The 19512-nt window shown below is 38.4% G+C and overlaps 1 non-coding gene across 1 annotated transcript; it reads left to right on the top strand.

Moving 5' to 3' along the window:
- The first annotated feature begins 257 nt into the window (after positions 1-257).
- Positions 258-361, top strand: LOC121139551. The gene has a single exon (XR_005876467.1). It is a non-coding gene; the product is annotated as a U6 spliceosomal RNA (small nuclear RNA).
- The last annotated feature ends 19151 nt before the right edge of the window (positions 362-19512 follow it).

Raw genomic sequence — 19512 nt, 5'->3', positions numbered from 1 at the left:
CATTTCCTGAGTTTTCATTAACGCTGATGGGGGGGAAATTATTAGCTAGTGAAATTTGTAAAAATCAAAGTAGCCACGGGACTCCCTTAAGATGGCAATATAATTTTCTGTAGATCCTTTTAGTAGAACAGTGTCAACCCCATACTAGGAAAACTGAAAGAAGGATTTCTTTAAATAAACAGAATATTCAAAGGCCTATAATGATTTAAGCTCTAACTACAGAGACACTTTCCTGGAGGTTCGAATTAGGCAGTGAAGTGATCGCTTTGCCAGTACATCTACTAAAATTGAGATGATACAGAGACAAACATGCCCCCTGAGCAAGGATCACACCTAAATTCATGAGGTGTTCCTTTTTTCTCTCTATCTCTTTTTTAACTCTTTTTTCATGGGATTCCTGAGTGTGTGAACAAAAGGGTCTCCGTGTTTATATCTGTTTCTTGTGCTTTTTCTTGTGTTCTACCCCTTCTGTCTGGTTGTGTTGTCATATTACATTGTGTTTCTTTTGTTTTATCTTATTATATGTTAAATTAATTACTCTCCCTTGAAAGTTTATTTGTTTTATTGAGAGACAGCAAATGGGTGATCCATATGGGGGGGGATATCGGGAGGAACTGGGAGGTATAGAGGGGAGGGAACGGAACCGTAATCAGGATATGCTGTATGAAAAAAAAATCTAATTTCAATAGAAGAAAAAATTAAAAGTAAAATTCATCATTATGAGTGGGTTTGGAGGAGAAAAGGGAAGGGAGTTGTTGTAACTATAATCTGAAAAACAATAAAAGAAAATAGTTATGTAAAAATAGTGAATATACACACAATTTTTATAGCAAATCATGAATATTTTATTGGGTATTGAATTCTATTTTTTTAAGTTTTTCAATATTTTACTTATAAAATTAATGGATAACTTATTCAAACATATAAAAAGTGTTTTTAATATTGAAAGATTTTAATAATGCCTTTGGCAAGTAACATTGCTATTCTAAAAAAGTGAAGTTCATAATTTTGCTATAAGTTTTATATAATTGCTTAGTATTTAATAATTGAAACAGAAAAGATTATTTTCCTACTAATGATGTTATTTGGCAAAAATATTAATCATTAGAATACAAATATCCATAACAATATGCATCAGCTTATATGCTAGGTTTCCTATGCTAGTATTAGCTAAAATGTAATTCCAATGTAAATGATTGCCATGATTTTTATTAAGAACAGTTTCAAAATTATATATGTAGGTAATCATATACATGTACAAAAATAATATGTATATACAAAGCTTATGCATATGTAAATTATGTACAAATATACATACTAAATATAGATACATGTGAATATAATATAGATATACATAAATAATATGTAGATAGTATGAACTTAAGTTATTGATCTAGGGAAAGAAAATTCTTGAATTGGCTGTTTAAATAAAGCCAAATTATTGAAAGCAATAAACAAATGTTTTCTTAAATAATATTAGCTAATTAATCATACTTGGTAATATGCAAATGTTTTCCACAAATTACAGAATTACTAAAAGTTGAGTGAGATGAGTAACTGGTTTATGGTCTTTCCTTTGTCTTCAAATCACAGGAGAGTTTAATTGTGGGTCAATTTTCCTTTTATGACAATTAATGATTACATATTTGTATATATGAAAGCTAATATAAATGGGACTTGACCAAATGATTGGATGGTACCTAAATACTTGTTACCAAGCATTCAGTGGAAGGAATTGCTGAGATGAAGCTGCTTTGGAGAATTGGAAGAATCACACATATCAGGAATGGGTACCTGACTAACAAGGTATAATACATAAAGAGACCTTGTTTTGGACAATTGTCACTTTTAAAGTGACTAATTTTAGAATCATTTCGGGGGTATGACAATGAGATACATCACTAATACAGAAATTGTCTACCAAGAGTAGGATTACTGATGTGGTACTTGGTCATGTGGTTCTTAGGCTTTTGGAAGGAATAAGGGAGAGTTTGTAGCTATGCACCAGTGAAGCCTTGGGGTGCCATAGACAGAGCATAATAGGGCATTTTAATGGAATTTTAGAAGACCAAAATTCCAAGAGAAATTCCGAATGGAGTTATGACTTATAATGTTCCAAGGACTAACTAAGCAAGGGCTCTACTGGTAACTAGGATACAGGTCATTTGTATTTCATTTGGAAAAGAATCTGGCTATATTCTCCCCATCTTTTGAGAAATTGAGTGAGGCCAAATTCAAAAGCAATGGACAAATTCATCTAATGGAGGCAATTTTAGGACAGCAAACCTATCTATGAAATCCACTGTGCTCAGGAAGGTCTACTGAGAGAGGAGGCAGTTGTAAAAATTAAACTTTGATAACTAGAGTTGCAAATAGGGGTAGAGAGGAAGACAAAGCATCTGTAAATGTTAAAGATATGTCTGGATGGTAGCGGTACACAATTTAATCCCAGCTCTCAGGAGGCATAAGCAAGCACATCTCTGATCATAAGACCAGTGTGGTCTTCAGAGAGAGTTCCGAGACAGCCAGGGCTACAGAGAGAAACCCTATCTTGAAAAACAAAACAAAACAAAAAAAAGGAAATTATCACCTGGTCAACCTTGGGCCTCGGGCAGTGGTATCAAAGAACTTGCTTTGTAAGTATGAAAGACTGACCTCAAATCTCCAAAACATGGTTAAAACTGTGGCTTTTGCTGTGAGTGGTTGTAACCCCAATATTGGGTACCAATAGCAACAGATACTGAGAGCTTGCTGGATAGCCATCCTCAAAGAATGGAAAGTTTCTGTTTCGATGAGTGACTCTGTTTCAGGATAGTAATATGATTTGACAGGAGCACACCTGAATTTCTGCTCTGAACTCTGAAGGTGTGCATATGCTTGTGCCAATCCACACTCAAATGCTTGCCCTAGACACACACACAAACTCACATACACACACAAAACAACAAACAAACAACAATCAACTGAGTACTTCTAACTAGGAAAGGTATTCTGATGGAAAGATGATACATAGCATGAGGTTTGCACTAACGTTGCAGAAAGTCCCTGACTCTAGGCAATGTGTGGCAGGATAAGATTCCTTATACTGAGACCCCAGCAGGCTACTATGTGAAACTGTGAAGATGGAGCCTATGACTGCCTAGGGCAGTGATAAATGTGAATTGGAGCTCCTAGAGGATGCTTATTCTGTAGATAGCAGAACTGAAAAAAGAGACTACACAATGCACTGAACCCAGATGATTACGTAATGAACTCGATGTACTGTACATGAAACTTCAGAATTTTTTGCTTGCTCTGTAAACATTTAGTACTTCTTTTTCCAGATCTTTCTATCATGCACCCCCATTCCCCACCTTAGGAATGAGATTATTCTGTGCATATATTGAAAGGATGTAACTTACACATTTTATTGTTATGTGGGGACTCACAGTTAAGTCATTTTACTGAATCACAGAGGAAAAGTTGGACACTAGAAATCTGAACAATTTTGAAACTGTTAAGATTGTGGGGACTTCAGAAAATTACTGGATACATTTTACAAGATGGCCATGAGTCTATAAACTGTATGGTTTAACGTGATATGCTTATCTCTCTCTGCTTCCACAGCTAAACACAGAAGTGAACTCCTGGAACCCAGTGACAGAGATGAAGGAATGATGAGCAAAGGGGTCAAGACCATGCTGGTGAAACCCACAATGACAGCTGACCGGAGAGGGGGAGCTCATGAACCCCAGACTGATGGCTGAGAGACCAGCAGGGGACTGATCCAGACACCATGAATGTAGTGTCAGTGAGGAGGCCTGAGAAATCTCTGGGGCCTTGAATAGTAGATCAGTGTTTACCATGGCATACGAATGAACTCTGGGAGCCCATTCCACATGGGGGGATGCTCTCTCTCAGCCTGGACACATGGGCAAGGGCCTAGGTTCTGCCCTGGATGAAATGACAGACTCTGGAGATCTCCTCATGGAAGGCCTCACCCACCCTGGGGAATGATGTGGAGATTGGGTGAGGGGCTGAAAGGAGGTTGGTGGAGGGACAAGGGAGGAGGGGTGGGAGAGGGAGCTGGGATGGACATGTGAAGCATGCATGTTTCTAATTTAAATAAAAACATATATTGAGATAAAACCCTGTAAGGAACCCAAATAAAACTAATGGTTCACAAAAAAAAATTGATATGCTCATGAGGCAAGTATAAAAGTGGTAGAATTTTGGTAGTTAACATTAATTATCCATTTGACTGGATACTACAGTCATCTAGGATATTAATCAACAAACTTGCCTATGGTGGTTTTTCCAAGGAGTTTTAATTGAGGAGGGAAAAGTGTATCCTGGATGTGTGTGGCATCATCTCTGAGCTAGAATCCCAGACTGAATATAAGGAGGCCAAGTTAGTTCAGCACCAGTGTTCATCTAGCTTTGCTTCCTGACTGTGCATACAATGTGACCAGCGACCTCTGATTTCTGGCGCCGCAACTGATTCTGCTACAGTGCCTTCAACATGATGATGGACTGTATCTTCAAACTGTTAGCCAGTGTTAACCCTTTCTACTGGAAATTGTTTTCAGCTGGTGTTTTGTCATAGTAATGAAAAATGCTTATACGGGCCTACCAAAGGAAAGATTCCCCTGAGTTGAGTTCCCCCAAACAAGTGTAGCTTTCTTTAGCATTTCTTTACAAAATAATATTTGGGAATACTGGCCACAATTAAAGTTGTATATGGGGCGTAAAGGAGGGGGAGTGTGCAGAAATTCCATCCCTAGCAGAGGAGGTATTGGCATTTTATTCATGCTGGGAGAATGGAAGTCAGTTTTTTAGTGGTTTGACACCTGATGTATTGACCACACTCCAAGGTAAGCCACACCTCGAGGAGTAGTTGACAACATAAAATAGATTCAATAGGCCAACACAGAAAACACACACACACACACACACACACACACACACACACACACACACACGCACACACAAAGAGGCAGAGGGCATGAAATTGCAATGATAGCATAGTGGTTCAAATGAGACTACCTCTCATAGGCTTATATATTTAAATGCTTGGTCCTCAGTTGGTGGAACTATTAGCAAAGGATTAGGAGGTGTGGCTTCATTGGAGGTGATATGTCACAGTGGGTGGGATTTGAGGTTCCAAAAGCCCAAGCCATTCCATTCTCAGTTCTCTGTCTCAGATTCTCTCTGTGTGTCTCTCTGTGTCTTTCTCTGTGTCTCTGTCTACCTCCCTCTCTCTCCCTCCCTCTTCCCCCCTCTCTCTTTCTCTCTCTTCCCCTTCCTCTCTCTCTCTTTCTGCCTCATTCTTGTGGATCAGATGTAAGTGCTCAGCTACTACTTCATCACCATACCTGTAAAGCTCCCCGCTATGATGGTCGTGGACTCATTCTGAAATCCCCTAATAAACTCTTTCTTCTTCAAGTTGTCTTGGTCACAGTGTTTTGTCACAGCAATAACTAAGGAGCAAGTTAATAAGCTATGTAAAAAGGTGGGTGATGTTCTGGGATGAGTTAGGAGATAGACATGAATGAGATCAAAATAGGCTATATGGAATTACTGAAGAATTAATGAAATATTTTTTAAAAAGAAGTTGTACATAATTTCTTTTGTAATGCTATGCTGTTTTGTTTCACATGTTGTTTATTAAAATTAAGCCATTTTGTGTCAGGTGAAATTCGCTCTATTGTGTAACCATTTGTAAATTCACATTTCACACTGCTCCTAAGAGATTAGTGCAATGGTTAAAACATTTATAATGTTTTGTGTATCTATCCCTAAGAGACACCTGTGCTTATCTCTTTGAATAAAAATACAATTAAAAAATATGTTTGGCCAATACATTCATTAGGAATTCAGGAGAAAATCCTACTGCAGATGTCCAATTCCTTATTACTTCACATTCGTAAGAGCTTCCTTTAGGCAAGTACAACAATAGAAGAGGGAGCCCAAGGAGAAAGCTGAATCACCAGTCCTCTTTGGAGGGAAGCAAAAACAAAGAAGACATAAATGGGCATCGCATGTCTAGACTGTAAGGAAAGATGCCCCAGTGGGCAAATGGTATTTGTCAGAAATTGGCTCAGAAAGAGCTGAGATACAAACTAGACAAAATTCTCTTACAGATGTGTCTCCTAGTTTAACAGGCCAGGCCTTGTCTTGAGAGGGTCTAATTGGCCAGTGCACCCCAGAGCCCCTTAACAGGAGTCTTTCTTGTTTTATGTCTTCCCTCAGTTATCTTTTCCCCAATGGTCCTGGAAACCTTAGTCATAAAACCAAACTATAAGATCAATTGTTTTCATGTAACAAAAGATGCTAATGCAGTTTTTATAGTGCAGCAGCTCTTGTTATGTTAACAGAGGCTAAGATTTCTTACTACAAGCCAGAAATGCTCGCTGAAATTAGTAAATATGTAATTAGAAGAATTCTGTATCTTTTAAATACATAAAACAAATGGCCTATTTTATTAGATGATATTGTACATTGTTTTGTGATCAAAAGAAAAAGGGCGGAGTCTTGTTATGAAGTAGATCCCCTTTCTAAACTTCAAGGAAAATCTCTGCTTTCAACTTCATTTATCAACTCGTTCCTCAATTAAAGCAATAAGTGATCAGTGATAACCGACAATGTGCTCAGACATCTGCTCACAGGAATGTTAGCAAGAATAGTCAATTTTCATTTCTATGAGGGATGAGAAATTTGCTCACAGAGGACGCAGTGTGTGTTAAACAAACAACAGGAAGAAATACACCCACCGAGGTGCTTACACTGGGTTATGTTGCTTCAGGCAAAGAAGTTTCAAGAGGAATTGACATAGTAGACAGTACTAGAGCGGAAAAAGAAATTCAGATCCTAAAATGTGAAACTACAAGTAAAGCTTATTTAATATCTAGTAATTAATGAACAAATTCTTCTTACAAAAATAATTATGCTAACGGGGCATAGCAATAGCATGACTGTTAATGACATACTGCTATATACATAGAATTGTGCCTGCTCAGCCATCATTAGAGAAGCATCTTCTAGCAGAAGATGTGAATTAACACAGAGTCTCACCTTTAGATAATGTGCAGAGAGTAAGAGAATTTGGAGCACTCAGTACTAAATGGGATGTCCCCCTGCCCCCATCCCCTATCCCCACACAACCTGCCCACAAGCTTAGGAATCTATGCAGAAGAAGAGACAAAAATGGGAAGAAGCATGGGTCACAAGTGTCTCCAAAGAATCCATATATTTCAGACCAAACAGGACTGATGCGTGTGCATATTCACAGCTACTGTAGCAGCACTCATAAGGCATGGGCAGGTTCAAGCCAGATGGGATTCTAGCACTGAGATAGGAAAGGACATTGGGTTACCACTCCCAATCAGGAAGCTATTTCCAACTGATACCTCCTGGCAAAAGGAAAAACAATTTTCTCCAATAGAGTGTTACTGTGTATCTATCAGCCATACTCCAGGGCAGACCTCATGCCCAGGAGTAATTGCCAACACAAAATGACCTCAGTGGTATTTTTGTAGATTGGTTTTGTTTTGATTTCTTTGGTCCTTCTTTTCTTAATTCTTTTTTGACTTTTTGTTTGTTTTTAGTAAGAAGTAACGTAAATTTGATGGGTAGAGAGAAGGAACTTGGAGGAGTTGGGGGAGGTAAAAATGAACAAAATATTTATGTGAAAACTTTTTAAATAAAAGAAATAAAGTCTCATTTAAAAAAGGAAAAAGTTTATGGATCTTTGATGATTAGAAAAAGGTTATGGCCCCCTGAGCATGGGTATCAATGAGGAGGCCTTGGCAATCTATGGGGCCTCGGGTAGTAGATCAGTATTTATCCCTGGCATACTGATATTCCACATGGAGGGATGCTCTCTTACTCTGGACACATGGGGGAGGGCCTAGGCCCTGCGCAGGATGAGATAATAGAGTTTGGAGATAAGGCCATGGGGGGGTCTCACCCTCCCTGGGGAGAAGAGGGGAGAATGTGGTGGGGAAGTGGGGGGTGGGTCGCGGGTAGTGGAGGAGCAGAGGGAGAGGGAGCTGGGATTGACATGTGAAACAAGCTGTTGCTAATTTAAATTTAAAAAATTAAGGTAAAAAATACAATGGAATCTTGAAGTTTGCAGGCAAATGGATGGTACTAGAAGAAACCATCCTGAGTGAGATAACCCAGACACAAAAAGACAAACATGGTATGTACTCACTTATATATGGATTTTAGATATGGATCAGGGGATTCTCAGCCTACAATCCCAGTGCCAGTGAGTCTGGGAAACAAGGAGTATCCCAAGAGAGATGCACGATACCCCAGAGAAGTGGAATGAGGAAAGATCTCCTGAGCAGATTGGGAACATCGGGGGGAGGGGAGAGAGAACCAAGAAAAAGAGAGGGAGATAAGAGGAGGGGGGGAAGAAGGCATGGGGGAGCAGGAAGGTTGAGTCCAGATAAGAATAGAGGAGAGCAGGATGAGAGATACCATAATAGATTGAGTCATTATAGGCTTGAGGAGAGAGCTGCCACTAGTGAGATCTTCAAGGATAACACCAAATGGCAAACTAAGTAATAGTAGAGAGACTATATTAACAGCCCCTCCTTGATGATAGGGTTGATGACTACCCTATATGCAATCCTAGAACCTTCATCCAGTGACTGATGGAAGCAGAGACAGATACCCACAGCTAAACACTGAACTGACCCCCTGGAACCCAGTAACAGAGTTGGAGGAGTATTGATCAAGGCGGACAAGACCATGATGGTGAAACCCACAAAGACAGCTGGCCAGATAAGGGGGAACTCTTGAATCCCAGACTGATGCCTGAGAGGCCAACAGGGGACTGATCCAGATTCCATGAATGTAGTGCCAGTGAGGAGGCCACAGAAATCACTCATGCTGTGTTTCACAGGTGCCCTCTCTTGTTTAACACAGCATGCACATTGCTTCTGTGGCTTCTCTGCAGGGCTCTCCATTTTTGTGACTTCTGTCCACTGCTCACACATTTGGCAGTTGAAGCATAGATTTCCTTATTGCTAGCTCATAGTCCTGTATCAGAAATGCAAAGTTGGCAATAAAAGCAAAAATTATACCTGTGATCTAACCTCTGAATGAAAACCTGAGTAATACACTTGACACATTTCTGCTTGTGCTTGTGGAAAAGTAACCATCAAAAGTAGGTTACAAAATAATGAAATCATTGCCCTTAAATGTAAAAATTAAAAGTGCTGGCCGTTTATCATTAAAAAAATCCTGTGGCTAGACTAATATCTTATAAAAACACACTTTAAGGCAGGAAGTGTCACTAGACACAGGGCGATTTCACAATGGAGCTACTGGTCTCATGTGAAGACATTCCATTCCACCATAAATTCCTATGCACATTCATTTTGCAGGATTTTAGTGCTTGCTTTCAGATACTAATTTAGAAAACAGGCAAATTATAATGTAAAGATTAATAACACATTTATGAGTCACATGTATGTGACCCAGCAGTAAATTTTTATTATAGATAATCTTTCATGATATAAATCTCATCAGCATCTATGTCACCTTCTTGATGTGTATTTTAAGCCTCCAAATTGTAAGATCAACAAATCTCTGTTGACTTCAAAGGAGCCTGTGTCAGGTAACATGAAGCTATATGATGCTGGTAGGTTTGAAAAATTCCCAAGAATGTGTTTAGAAATAACTCAGTATCATTAGGACTTGGTGCTTTCCCATGAGTTAGGACATGGAGATGACTTTGAAGATATTATGTGTATGGCATATACTTATGGTCATACACACACACACACACACACACACACATATATATATATATATATTCACTGAAAGGATTATAATAATTGAGATAGAATAGTATCAAGTATTTGATAGAGTGAATGGTGAAATGGTTAAAAGAGGAATGTTTTCCATTTAAAAAGAGGACTTTTTGATGCTTGGCCGAGAGACATGAAAATTCATTTTTATGTTACTGGTTGAAGAACAAGAATCATGCATCTCTTGTCTCTCATGGGAGAAGGTGGATTTGACAGCTGCAGGGAGGAGGTTAAGCTGTTTGCTTGAGGCGAGTAGGAGGAAATTAAAACTCAGAGGTAGGTCAGAACATCTTTAAGTAGGAGGACAATTTTGGCAAGTGACTAGATATAGTTTCAGATGGATTAGCTAGTGAGTGAAGAACAATAGAATAACATATCGTAAAAAGTGGAAATTCAGTGCACCAATCCATTGTGCAATGTCAGACTAAGTAAAATATATTACTAATGGCCTCTTACCTATAGTGAGAACTAAGAGGGGATGGATGAAATACATCTCAAGTCCTGCAGTAGTCTTCTAATTTCCTACAGGGTCTCGCTGGTGTTCCCTAAAATGCTTTGGTTACCATCAAACACTCTATTGCTAAAATACATGCTATCAAACCCATCATTTTAAATATCAGTTTGACATGCCATTGAATGGCAGGAAATAATGAGAAAATGTAGAGCATTTTCCTTTCTTTTTACTTCTTCATCATTGACTTTCCTCTAATTTTAGAGAAATCCAAAAGAACATAGTATAGTCATTTGCCCAGAACCAACATAGTCCAAGAACCTTAGAGACAGTGGAATGACATGCTATTCTAAGAAAACAGAAAGAGGAAGGGGAGAACGAGGGCTGGAGAAGCAGAGGAGATGGAAGACGAGGATAGGGAGGGGAGAAAGAAGATGAAGAGGAGGGAGAGAAGGAAAAAGGTAAAGTCAGAATGATTTATTGCAGTAATGAGTTTTGTTATTGTTTTCTTGAGCTAAGGTAGTCCTCTGTAAACCAAGTATGCTGAAGTTGTGATTTTCCCACCTCGATTTCAGAGCACTGAGATTACAGACCTGGTTCAACATATGAGGCTTAAGAATAGTTTTGTTTTCCTGATAGAGGAAGTTTTACAGATCCCTTCTAAAAACTAGAACTCTAATGCCAAGCTGTAGTGTATTTATGACAAGACATAATTGATAATATCAATGAAGAGGGTGAATATAGGATGCCAAGCTCATGAAATATTTGGTTTATTTCCTAAGTACCATGAAACATAAAAGCCATTTTCAAATAAATATTTATTCTCAACAGCAGTGGAAAATGAAAGCAAGTACCTTCAGTGCCTGCCAAGACTGACACACACAAAGAGTCTACAGTAGACATGATGTTCAAATGATCATCTATAACAGTGTCTATATTGGTGAACTACAAATTAAGAGACATTCTTGCAAAAATATAAAGCAGTTACAATAAAACTGACTGCAGCATTAGGTGACACGAAAGCCTTAAGGATAACTTAATGTGTACAATGGAACAAAGTACTTGAGTGATATCCCAGCAATCTGTTCAGATAATTCATCATAAATGTCAAAGGAATGGTTTCTGGTTGTACTCTACCCCATCTTCTTTCATTAGCTTGGTAAGAGGAAGCCACGTTATTTGAACAATATCCTGAGTTACAGTCACTTTTTTAAAAGATATGAATTCACTGTATTTAAAGAACACACTATAATTAAATCTCATCTAGGCATGCTCATCCCCCACAATTCCCTTTGCAAATTTCTATAATCCAGAGCACCCTGACAAAATTTCAACAAATGTTCTCAAATACAATAAACACAAAACAATGAATGATTAAATATAGAAGAAAATCCAGTAATAAGTTATGTCAAAAAAAAGTTCTCCAATGACAACTGGTTTCTTGAATATAAGTCCCTATACAATCAAATAGTAAAATGAGTTAAGAAACAATTCCAAGTTGAATTGAGGTAGAATACAAAGATCTTGTGAGGAAGAAACACATGCATACACAGACACATAGTACTCATAAAAGAATACAGAATTGCCAGACACCTTTTCCATAGCAGACAAAAAGCAATGTTTACCAAATTTAGGAAGTGGGACTAAATGGCTGAAAGATACTTAAGAAAGTGATCAACATCCTTAGCCATCAGGTAAATGCAAATCCAAACAATTCTGAGATATCATCTCACTCCTGTCAGAATGGCTAAAATATAAAACAACAATGTCAGTTTATGCTGGAGAGGATGTGGAGAAAGGGGAACATTCCTCCACTGCTGGTGGGAATCAAAACTCCTACAGCTCCTTTAGAAATCAGTATGGCAGTTCCTCAGGAAAATGGGAATCAGTCTACCACAAGATCCAGCAATTCTACTCTTAGGCATATACCCCAATGATGTACATTCATACAATAAGGACATCTGCTCAACTATGTTCATAGCAGCAGTATTTGTAATAGCCAGAACCTGGAAACAACTTAGATGCCCCTTACCTGAAGAGTGGATAGAGAAAATTTTCTCTTTGGTACATCTACACAATGGAGTACTACTCAGCAGAAAAAAACAATGGAATCTTGAAATTTGCAGGCAAATGGATGGCACTGGAAGAAACCATCCTAAAGTGAGGTAACCCAGTCACAAAAAGACAAATATGGTATGTACTCACTCACATATAGATTTTAAACATGGATCATAGGATTGCCAGCCTACAATCTCACCACCAGAGAGTCTGGGAAACAGGGAGAACCCTAAGAGAGACATGCATGGTAACCCAGAAAAGGGAAATGAGATGGGATCTTGTGACAAAATTGGGAGCATGGGGTGAGAGGAGGTGAGAGGAAGATGGAAGAAAGAGAGGGGAAGAAGAGAAGGGGGGAGAAGGACATGGGGGAGCAGGAAGGTTGAGTCAGGGTAAGAAAAGAGGAGAGCAGGATCAGAAATACCATAATAGAGGGAGTCATTATAGGTTCGAAGAAAGATCTGGCACTAGTGAGATTTTCAGAGATCTAAAAGAATGACACCAATGGGCATTAGGGCTACCTTAAATGCCCTCCCCTGTTAATGAGTTTGATGACTGCCTTATATGCCATCCTATAACCCTCATACAGTATCTGACGGAAGCAGAGGCTAAAAACTGATCTGAACTCCTGGAACCCAGTTGCAAAGAGGAGTGATGAGCAAAGGAATCAAGACCTGGCTGGCGAAATCCACAGAGGCAGCTGACCTAAACAAGGGGAAACGCATGGAACCCAGGCTGATGACTGAGAGACCAGCATGAGACTGATCCAGACCCACCCTGAACCTGGATGTCAGAGAGGAGGCCTCGGCAATCTGTGGGACCTTGGAGAGTAGATTGTGGAGGCCTCCTCTCTGACTTGTTCTAATGGTGGTGTTTCCTTTCTCTAATTATTTAAGATCCTCGCAACCTTAAAATGGAGTCCCTACACCTGCAGTTGGTGCCATCTCCCTTTGTATACCTTTGGTCAGGAAAATCTTTCATACATAGTCCTATCTAGAAGTTGCTGCTGAATTCTTTAGATGGCTGTTTTGATGCCAGGTCAGAGGGTGGGTGACCTTAAAGCTTTATTTCACAGAGGAGTCTGGCATAGTAGATCAGATCCTGGGTCCATAAGGATGAACCTGGGTCTTAGTAGGTCTGTCTCAGTGATCATGGTGCTTGAGTCCGTAGGGTTTACAAGATCCTTGTGTCTTTACAGACCAAGGGCCAGTTTGACACCAATGTTTTCTATTCTGGACATGGCCACTAGTTTACATAGCCAGACTGAATAGATCGATGGTGGCAGATATAGCAAAATGATAAGCCACAAACACATATCATCAGTGGTATGCCTAATACTGTGGTGTGTTTGTCACCTTGGTCATTTGCAACAGTTCTGTGGTCCTGAGTCCATAGGAGACTTTGAGGGATCAAGTGGAATAACCTGTAGCCTTGGAACATAGAAGAAGAAACGGAAGCTTTTGTTCATGAGCATGAAAGTGGGTTCTGGGTACATTCAGGTAGAACTGAAGCTGGAATTCATAGCAAGTAGTATGACGTAAGAGTAGACCTGGAAGTTACAGCCTGGGTGGAAACACACACACACACACCTACCCACACACTGCACACAATGTACATCACCCCTATATGACAAATACCACCTAGTCCTGTGACAAAATAGATAATAGTAAGCCTGAGCATGGAGATTTCCTTGTCTATCACTCTTCTAACAAGAATGATAGCTCCTAAGAAAAAAACCTGCTTGGCTTATTTCCTTTGGTCTGTTGTACATGATGCATCTAATTGGAACAGTTTGATGAACTGATCTGTCATGATCTCAATGCCATGAGTTTGTAAATGTCTTGCTTAGCAAATAGGAAGGCAGAACTTTGGTCACACTTGCTATGAAATGATAGGAGTTTGAAACCTTACAGTTCACTGTTATGTCAGAAGAAACTGATAAAGGCCTAGAAAACTTTCAACACTCAGTTGGGTAGATTTACTGCTTGTTCTCAGTTGCTCTAATGAAGGGAACCATACCATGGATTAACAAAAACACAAAACTTATCTGGCATCTTGTGATAAAAGACAAGATTATGCCTTCTCAGGTCTTCAGTGAATTCATGTTGAAAGAGGCTGCTACTCTCAGCATCAAAGCTGAAATAATTTCTGACATGTGCAAGCTGACATTAGCCCTGCCTTCTCCCCTAATTTCAACAGAATAATTAAAAAGGCACATGTACTTGCTTCCAGTTTATACAAGTTTATCTAGTGAAATCCCTAGAGCTCCTCCAATTAGAAAACAAGTTTTTGAGTTAATATCCTTCAATTGTTAAAAACTTGCGTCACTGCAAGAGCTCAGTGAGACGTGAAGGTCCCAGCACGCTGGCAGCTGATTGTAAGGGGATGTGATTGTTCCACATTTAGACTGGAAAGGGTTAGGAACTCCACTTCCCAAAGTGCTTAATGAATGAAAGGAAAATTGGACCCCTGAGCCAGAGTCAATGACCTAAGAGAGTGAAAATGTTCACAGGTTAACAAGGACTGTGGTTCCTTGCCATAATTTCCAGCAGAGGGGAATGGTGAAGGGGCCACTCATCTTCTGCCTTGATATTATCTTCAGATCCATTTTCTGCCTAAAGAAAATGCTCTTGAAGCCCCTGCTGCTGATGGACTTGAACTCTATGCCTTCTCTCCTGTGCTGCTGATTCATTGATTTAGATGTGTAATGTGCTGAAGCAGTTCGTTCTGACACATTTAATTTAAATGCCAAGAGACATGTCTTATTATCCATTAGTATTTCACATATTCAGGATACGTACCTCACTGTCATAGGAGAGTCAGTGGCTGGGTTTCTTATGACCTTGTAGGAGATTCATGGAAACGCAAATGAGTATGGCTAGTTTTTCTCCTGTTTCAAACTTGTTTAAAAATTACTTCTTTCACTTGAGTGTTAGGGAGGTTATGTAGCCAACCCTGGCCACCACCCTGCTGGTGTTTACAGACATAAATTGTCCAATTGGCTGTTATGAGTCATTCCTAGCGAGGGATCTTATCTTAGCACCTGCTTTATCTTTAACATCCTTTTCAACTTCTTGTAGAAGGAAAACAATAGCCAAAAAGAAAAAAAATTGGGACCACTCCAGTTTTGAAACACCTGCCTTAGAGATAACAACTGTAATTTTAGGTGCTTGTAATGCCTTTGCTTTGGACTGGAATTTGTTGGCACGCTGTGAGCATCTGCTCTCTTTCTCAAGCACGTGCTTGTCTGGGGTCTGCCCAGGCTAGTGAATTATAAGATCATCTCTGTTACCATGGAAAACTGTGGATCAGAAGGTCTCTGAAGATCTGGCTTCACAGTAAATGCCTTTTATGAGTTCAAGAAACATTACAGCATTAGCAGTAGGGAATCAATCCCTAATCCTTCATGATCTGATTCCAATATGATGCTGATAATCTCTGACTTACAGAGGGGATTCCATGTTTATGTGGCCACTGTGGACAAAACAGTCACCTATTTTTATTTTTTTAATTACAGACAGGAACTACACAGCTGGAAGCCAGAAGCACAAGGTTTTCTTGGTCTTTTAAGAAAATTCACAGTTCAATGAATGAAAAATATTTATTCTACCTCATTTATTCTTCTCTTGAGATGAAGACATATCCCACATTGATTCTCACAAAGAAGTTAAAGTTATTTGTTTTAAAAATATAAATTAATTCGATATCGTAATGTCAACACTTACTGCATATTTGTGTAATTCATGTTATAGTACTGATTGGCTACCTTGTTTTCTTAAATTACACTTGTATTAAGCCTTTAACGTCCCGACATGAAGCAGTTCTTGTCTGAAGTCTACTCTGGGACAGAAGATACCCTGGATTAATCTAGAAGGAAATAGCATGGAAAGTGTATGTATAAAATTTAGAAATGTCAGAGAGCTTGCTCAGAAAGAATAAGTTCACCATGATGTAAAAGGCCTAGTCCTTAAAGCAAGTCATTTTGGAATCAGGCAAATAAAAAGCTAAGAATCGCTGGCAACTCCTCTGTGTGCTTTGTTCTGTAGCATGGCAGGGATACAGTTTGATGACAATGAATGACAGAGAGATGCAAAAGTACCTACTCCACCGTATGTGACTTTCAGCAACCAGCTGTAAGGTTATTCTAAAAAAGAGACAACTTATTTCTGTCCCAATTGGGCTGACGTGGTGGATTAATCGAGGTACTGCGGCATACTTGCAACATCACACCCATGCACACTCATTTTCAGTTACTTGGGAATTCTTGCAGCAGCACTGAGGATTCAGTCCATGAGACCTGAACTTCTGCTAATGCTTTTCAGCGATATTTTATGTACACATGTAATTATATTTATTTACACTCTAATTCCTGGGCTTCTGAACATAATGGATTTTTAAATATTGTTTCTATGTACTAGAACCTTATTAAACCTGCCCATTGACTTCAAAGGTGACTGAATGAGTACAGTGTTTTTAAAAATTTAAGTCTTCATGGTCTTAACACCAGAAAGTGGTCATATTTTGTATTTTTCTTTCCCATGGTATCAACCATGTCTCAAAATACTCTAGTTCAGCTCTGAATGGATGTGATGCATGCAAACAACTTCATGCTGTGTTAATTTAAGGAGGAAAACATTTAGTGTTTCATGATTATGTATGTTATATTTAGGTGGTTCGTTTTATAGATTAATTTTTGTCACGCTGATAAAAGTTCCTTTTGTCTCTAATTTTTATGTTTATATGAAAGTTATGTTGGCACTGAAGAAGCGGGTCAGTGCTTAAGAGCACTGACTGCTATTCCACAGGTTCTGAGTTCTATTCCTTGCAATCACATTGTAGCTCACAGCCATCTATAGTGGGATCTGATCCCCTCCTCTGACATAAAGGCATGCATGCAGACAGAGTACTCATAGACATAAAAGAAATAATTAAAGCTTTTAAAAGACTGCATTTAATCGAATGCCTTTCCTGTAACTTTTGAGATATTCATGTAATTTTATGATTTATCATTTCAATATGTTGCACAAACTTTTACAAATGAAACAATACTTTCACACAGGATAAAAGTATGCTGCACGCACACTTTTACTGTGGCTGGATTCTGTTTGCTGGATTGGTTTGGGAATTTTGTTGTTGGTGTTTAGTTTTACTTCTGTGAGACATTCTCAACATGTGGCCCTGTCTGGTCGTGAACGTATGTGGATCTCAGAGCCCTCAAAATTTCATCCATCCTCCCACTCCTGCCTCCTGACCACTGGGACTCCTTTATGTTACCTGAGATTTTGTTACTCACGTGGATAAAGGATATTAGCATATGGCATTCTCATAATACCTTTGTCTTTTTTGATTTTTTAAAGTGTTGTAAAATAATAATGACATGAACTGTGTTCTTTTTATGTTTTTTTTAATTCCTTTTACATACCAACACAGTTCTTGCTCCCTTGCTCCCCCCGTTCCTCCCCCCACCTCCCCGTGACTCACCTCCATCCACTCCTTGGAAAGAATAAGGCCTTCCGTGAGGAGTCAACAAAGCCTGGCATATTCAGTTGAGAAAGGACCAATTGTGTTCTTAATTGATAATTATAGTCTTCATTTTTATCTTGATCATCCAGTTAAACAGTTGCTAATATTGTTTATTATTTTTTAAATTATCTCCTGGATTTGCTGAATTCTCTGTTGATCCTTTGTCTTATACACCATTTATTTACACTCAAAATAGTTTTAATTTCTTCTATGGGAATAGACTGAATTTGATCTTTTTAAAATTTTCATTACTAGAAGTATAAGCCATTAGTTTTAGATAAAGTTCTTTATTAATGTAGGATTTTTATAGCTATTAATTTGCCCATAATGCTACTTTACATAAACTTTACACTGGTATTTATAATTCTATAATTATATCTTAAAGTATTTCATATAGGGATTTTCTATTTCATCTGTTGAGTTTTGTTAATGTCCTTATATTTATGAATTCAAAGGAAACTTCTCAGTGGTGCATATTTTCTTCATGTGAGTGTGTGTTGTTTTTAAAAATGCGCTATCTTTTAAACTTTATAAAGTATTTTATGCTGGAGAGCAGCTCACATGTACCAGAGAACCCAAGCTCAGCCTCTAAAAATTGCTTAAGCCTCGTCTCTGCTTAGAATCTTATTAACGTTTTCTGTTCCCGGAGAATGTTTCAGCCTTTGTAAATGTTTGAAGAAGTTATTCATTTGTAAATGTTGAGTAAATTTTTTTTCAGTTTTGCTATTCTTTGTTTCATGTATCTGATGCCTTTGTTCATTTTTGCTAGTTTTATTTTTAAGACAGGGATTCTCTGTATAGCCCTGGCTGTCCTGGAACTGACTTTAGAAACTAGGCTGGCCTCAAACTCACAAAGATTCTCCTGCCTCTGTCTCCAGAGTGCTGGAATTAAAGGCATAGACCACCACCTCCAGGCAGGCCTTTAATCTTTAAAATGCACATGTTTATCATTGTTTTAGTATAAGAGAAACAGACTTTGGTTGATGTGTTTTATTCTGCATTTACTAGCAATTCCAGCTTTAAACTCTAGTTTTTGCTCAAACTTCTTGCATCCACTTGAGCTCTATGAAGGTCATGTTTACATAGGATGTACTTCCCCTTCATTTCACTCCTGGCATGTTCTTATCTGTAGTATGCAGTCTATGTGCCTCATAGTAACCTTTTCTTTGACCAGTTCGAAAATTTCTCCTGTTATCCTATTTTTTTAATTGTAATGATAAATGCAGTTAAATTTAATATGATTATCAATGAGTTAGTAATTATGTTTTCATTGTTTAACTTGATTTCAGGTTTCCAATGTCTTCTTGTATTTTTGGTTGTTGTTGTTCCTCCATTTTACTATGACTTGTTTATTACATGTTAAGTAGTTAATTTCTAGTGAAATGTTTTACTACCTCTCTGACAGGTTGCTCTATGTATGAAGACTAACATCGTTCATAATGTAACTTAACTTTAATATCTGCATAATACAAATGCTCATTTCCAATACAGGCAATCTCCTCTGTACACCACTATTGTCCTATATATCACAACTTTCAGATGTTATACTTTTTCCAAGAATATTTTATAATTACTGACATGTGCCCTTTACTTTAATATTGTATAGGACATTTACAAGGAGAACATTCATACAGCAAGTTCTCTTTAGCCTGTGGAGAGTTCTCTCTGGTAACAGGT

This window comes from Mesocricetus auratus, unplaced genomic scaffold (genome assembly GCF_017639785.1).
Source record: "Mesocricetus auratus isolate SY011 unplaced genomic scaffold, BCM_Maur_2.0 Super-Scaffold_15014, whole genome shotgun sequence".
Lineage (NCBI taxonomy): Eukaryota > Metazoa > Chordata > Mammalia > Rodentia > Cricetidae > Mesocricetus > Mesocricetus auratus.
The sequence above is the reverse complement of the archived record's forward strand: the minus strand, read 5'-3'. Positions and strand labels throughout refer to the sequence as shown.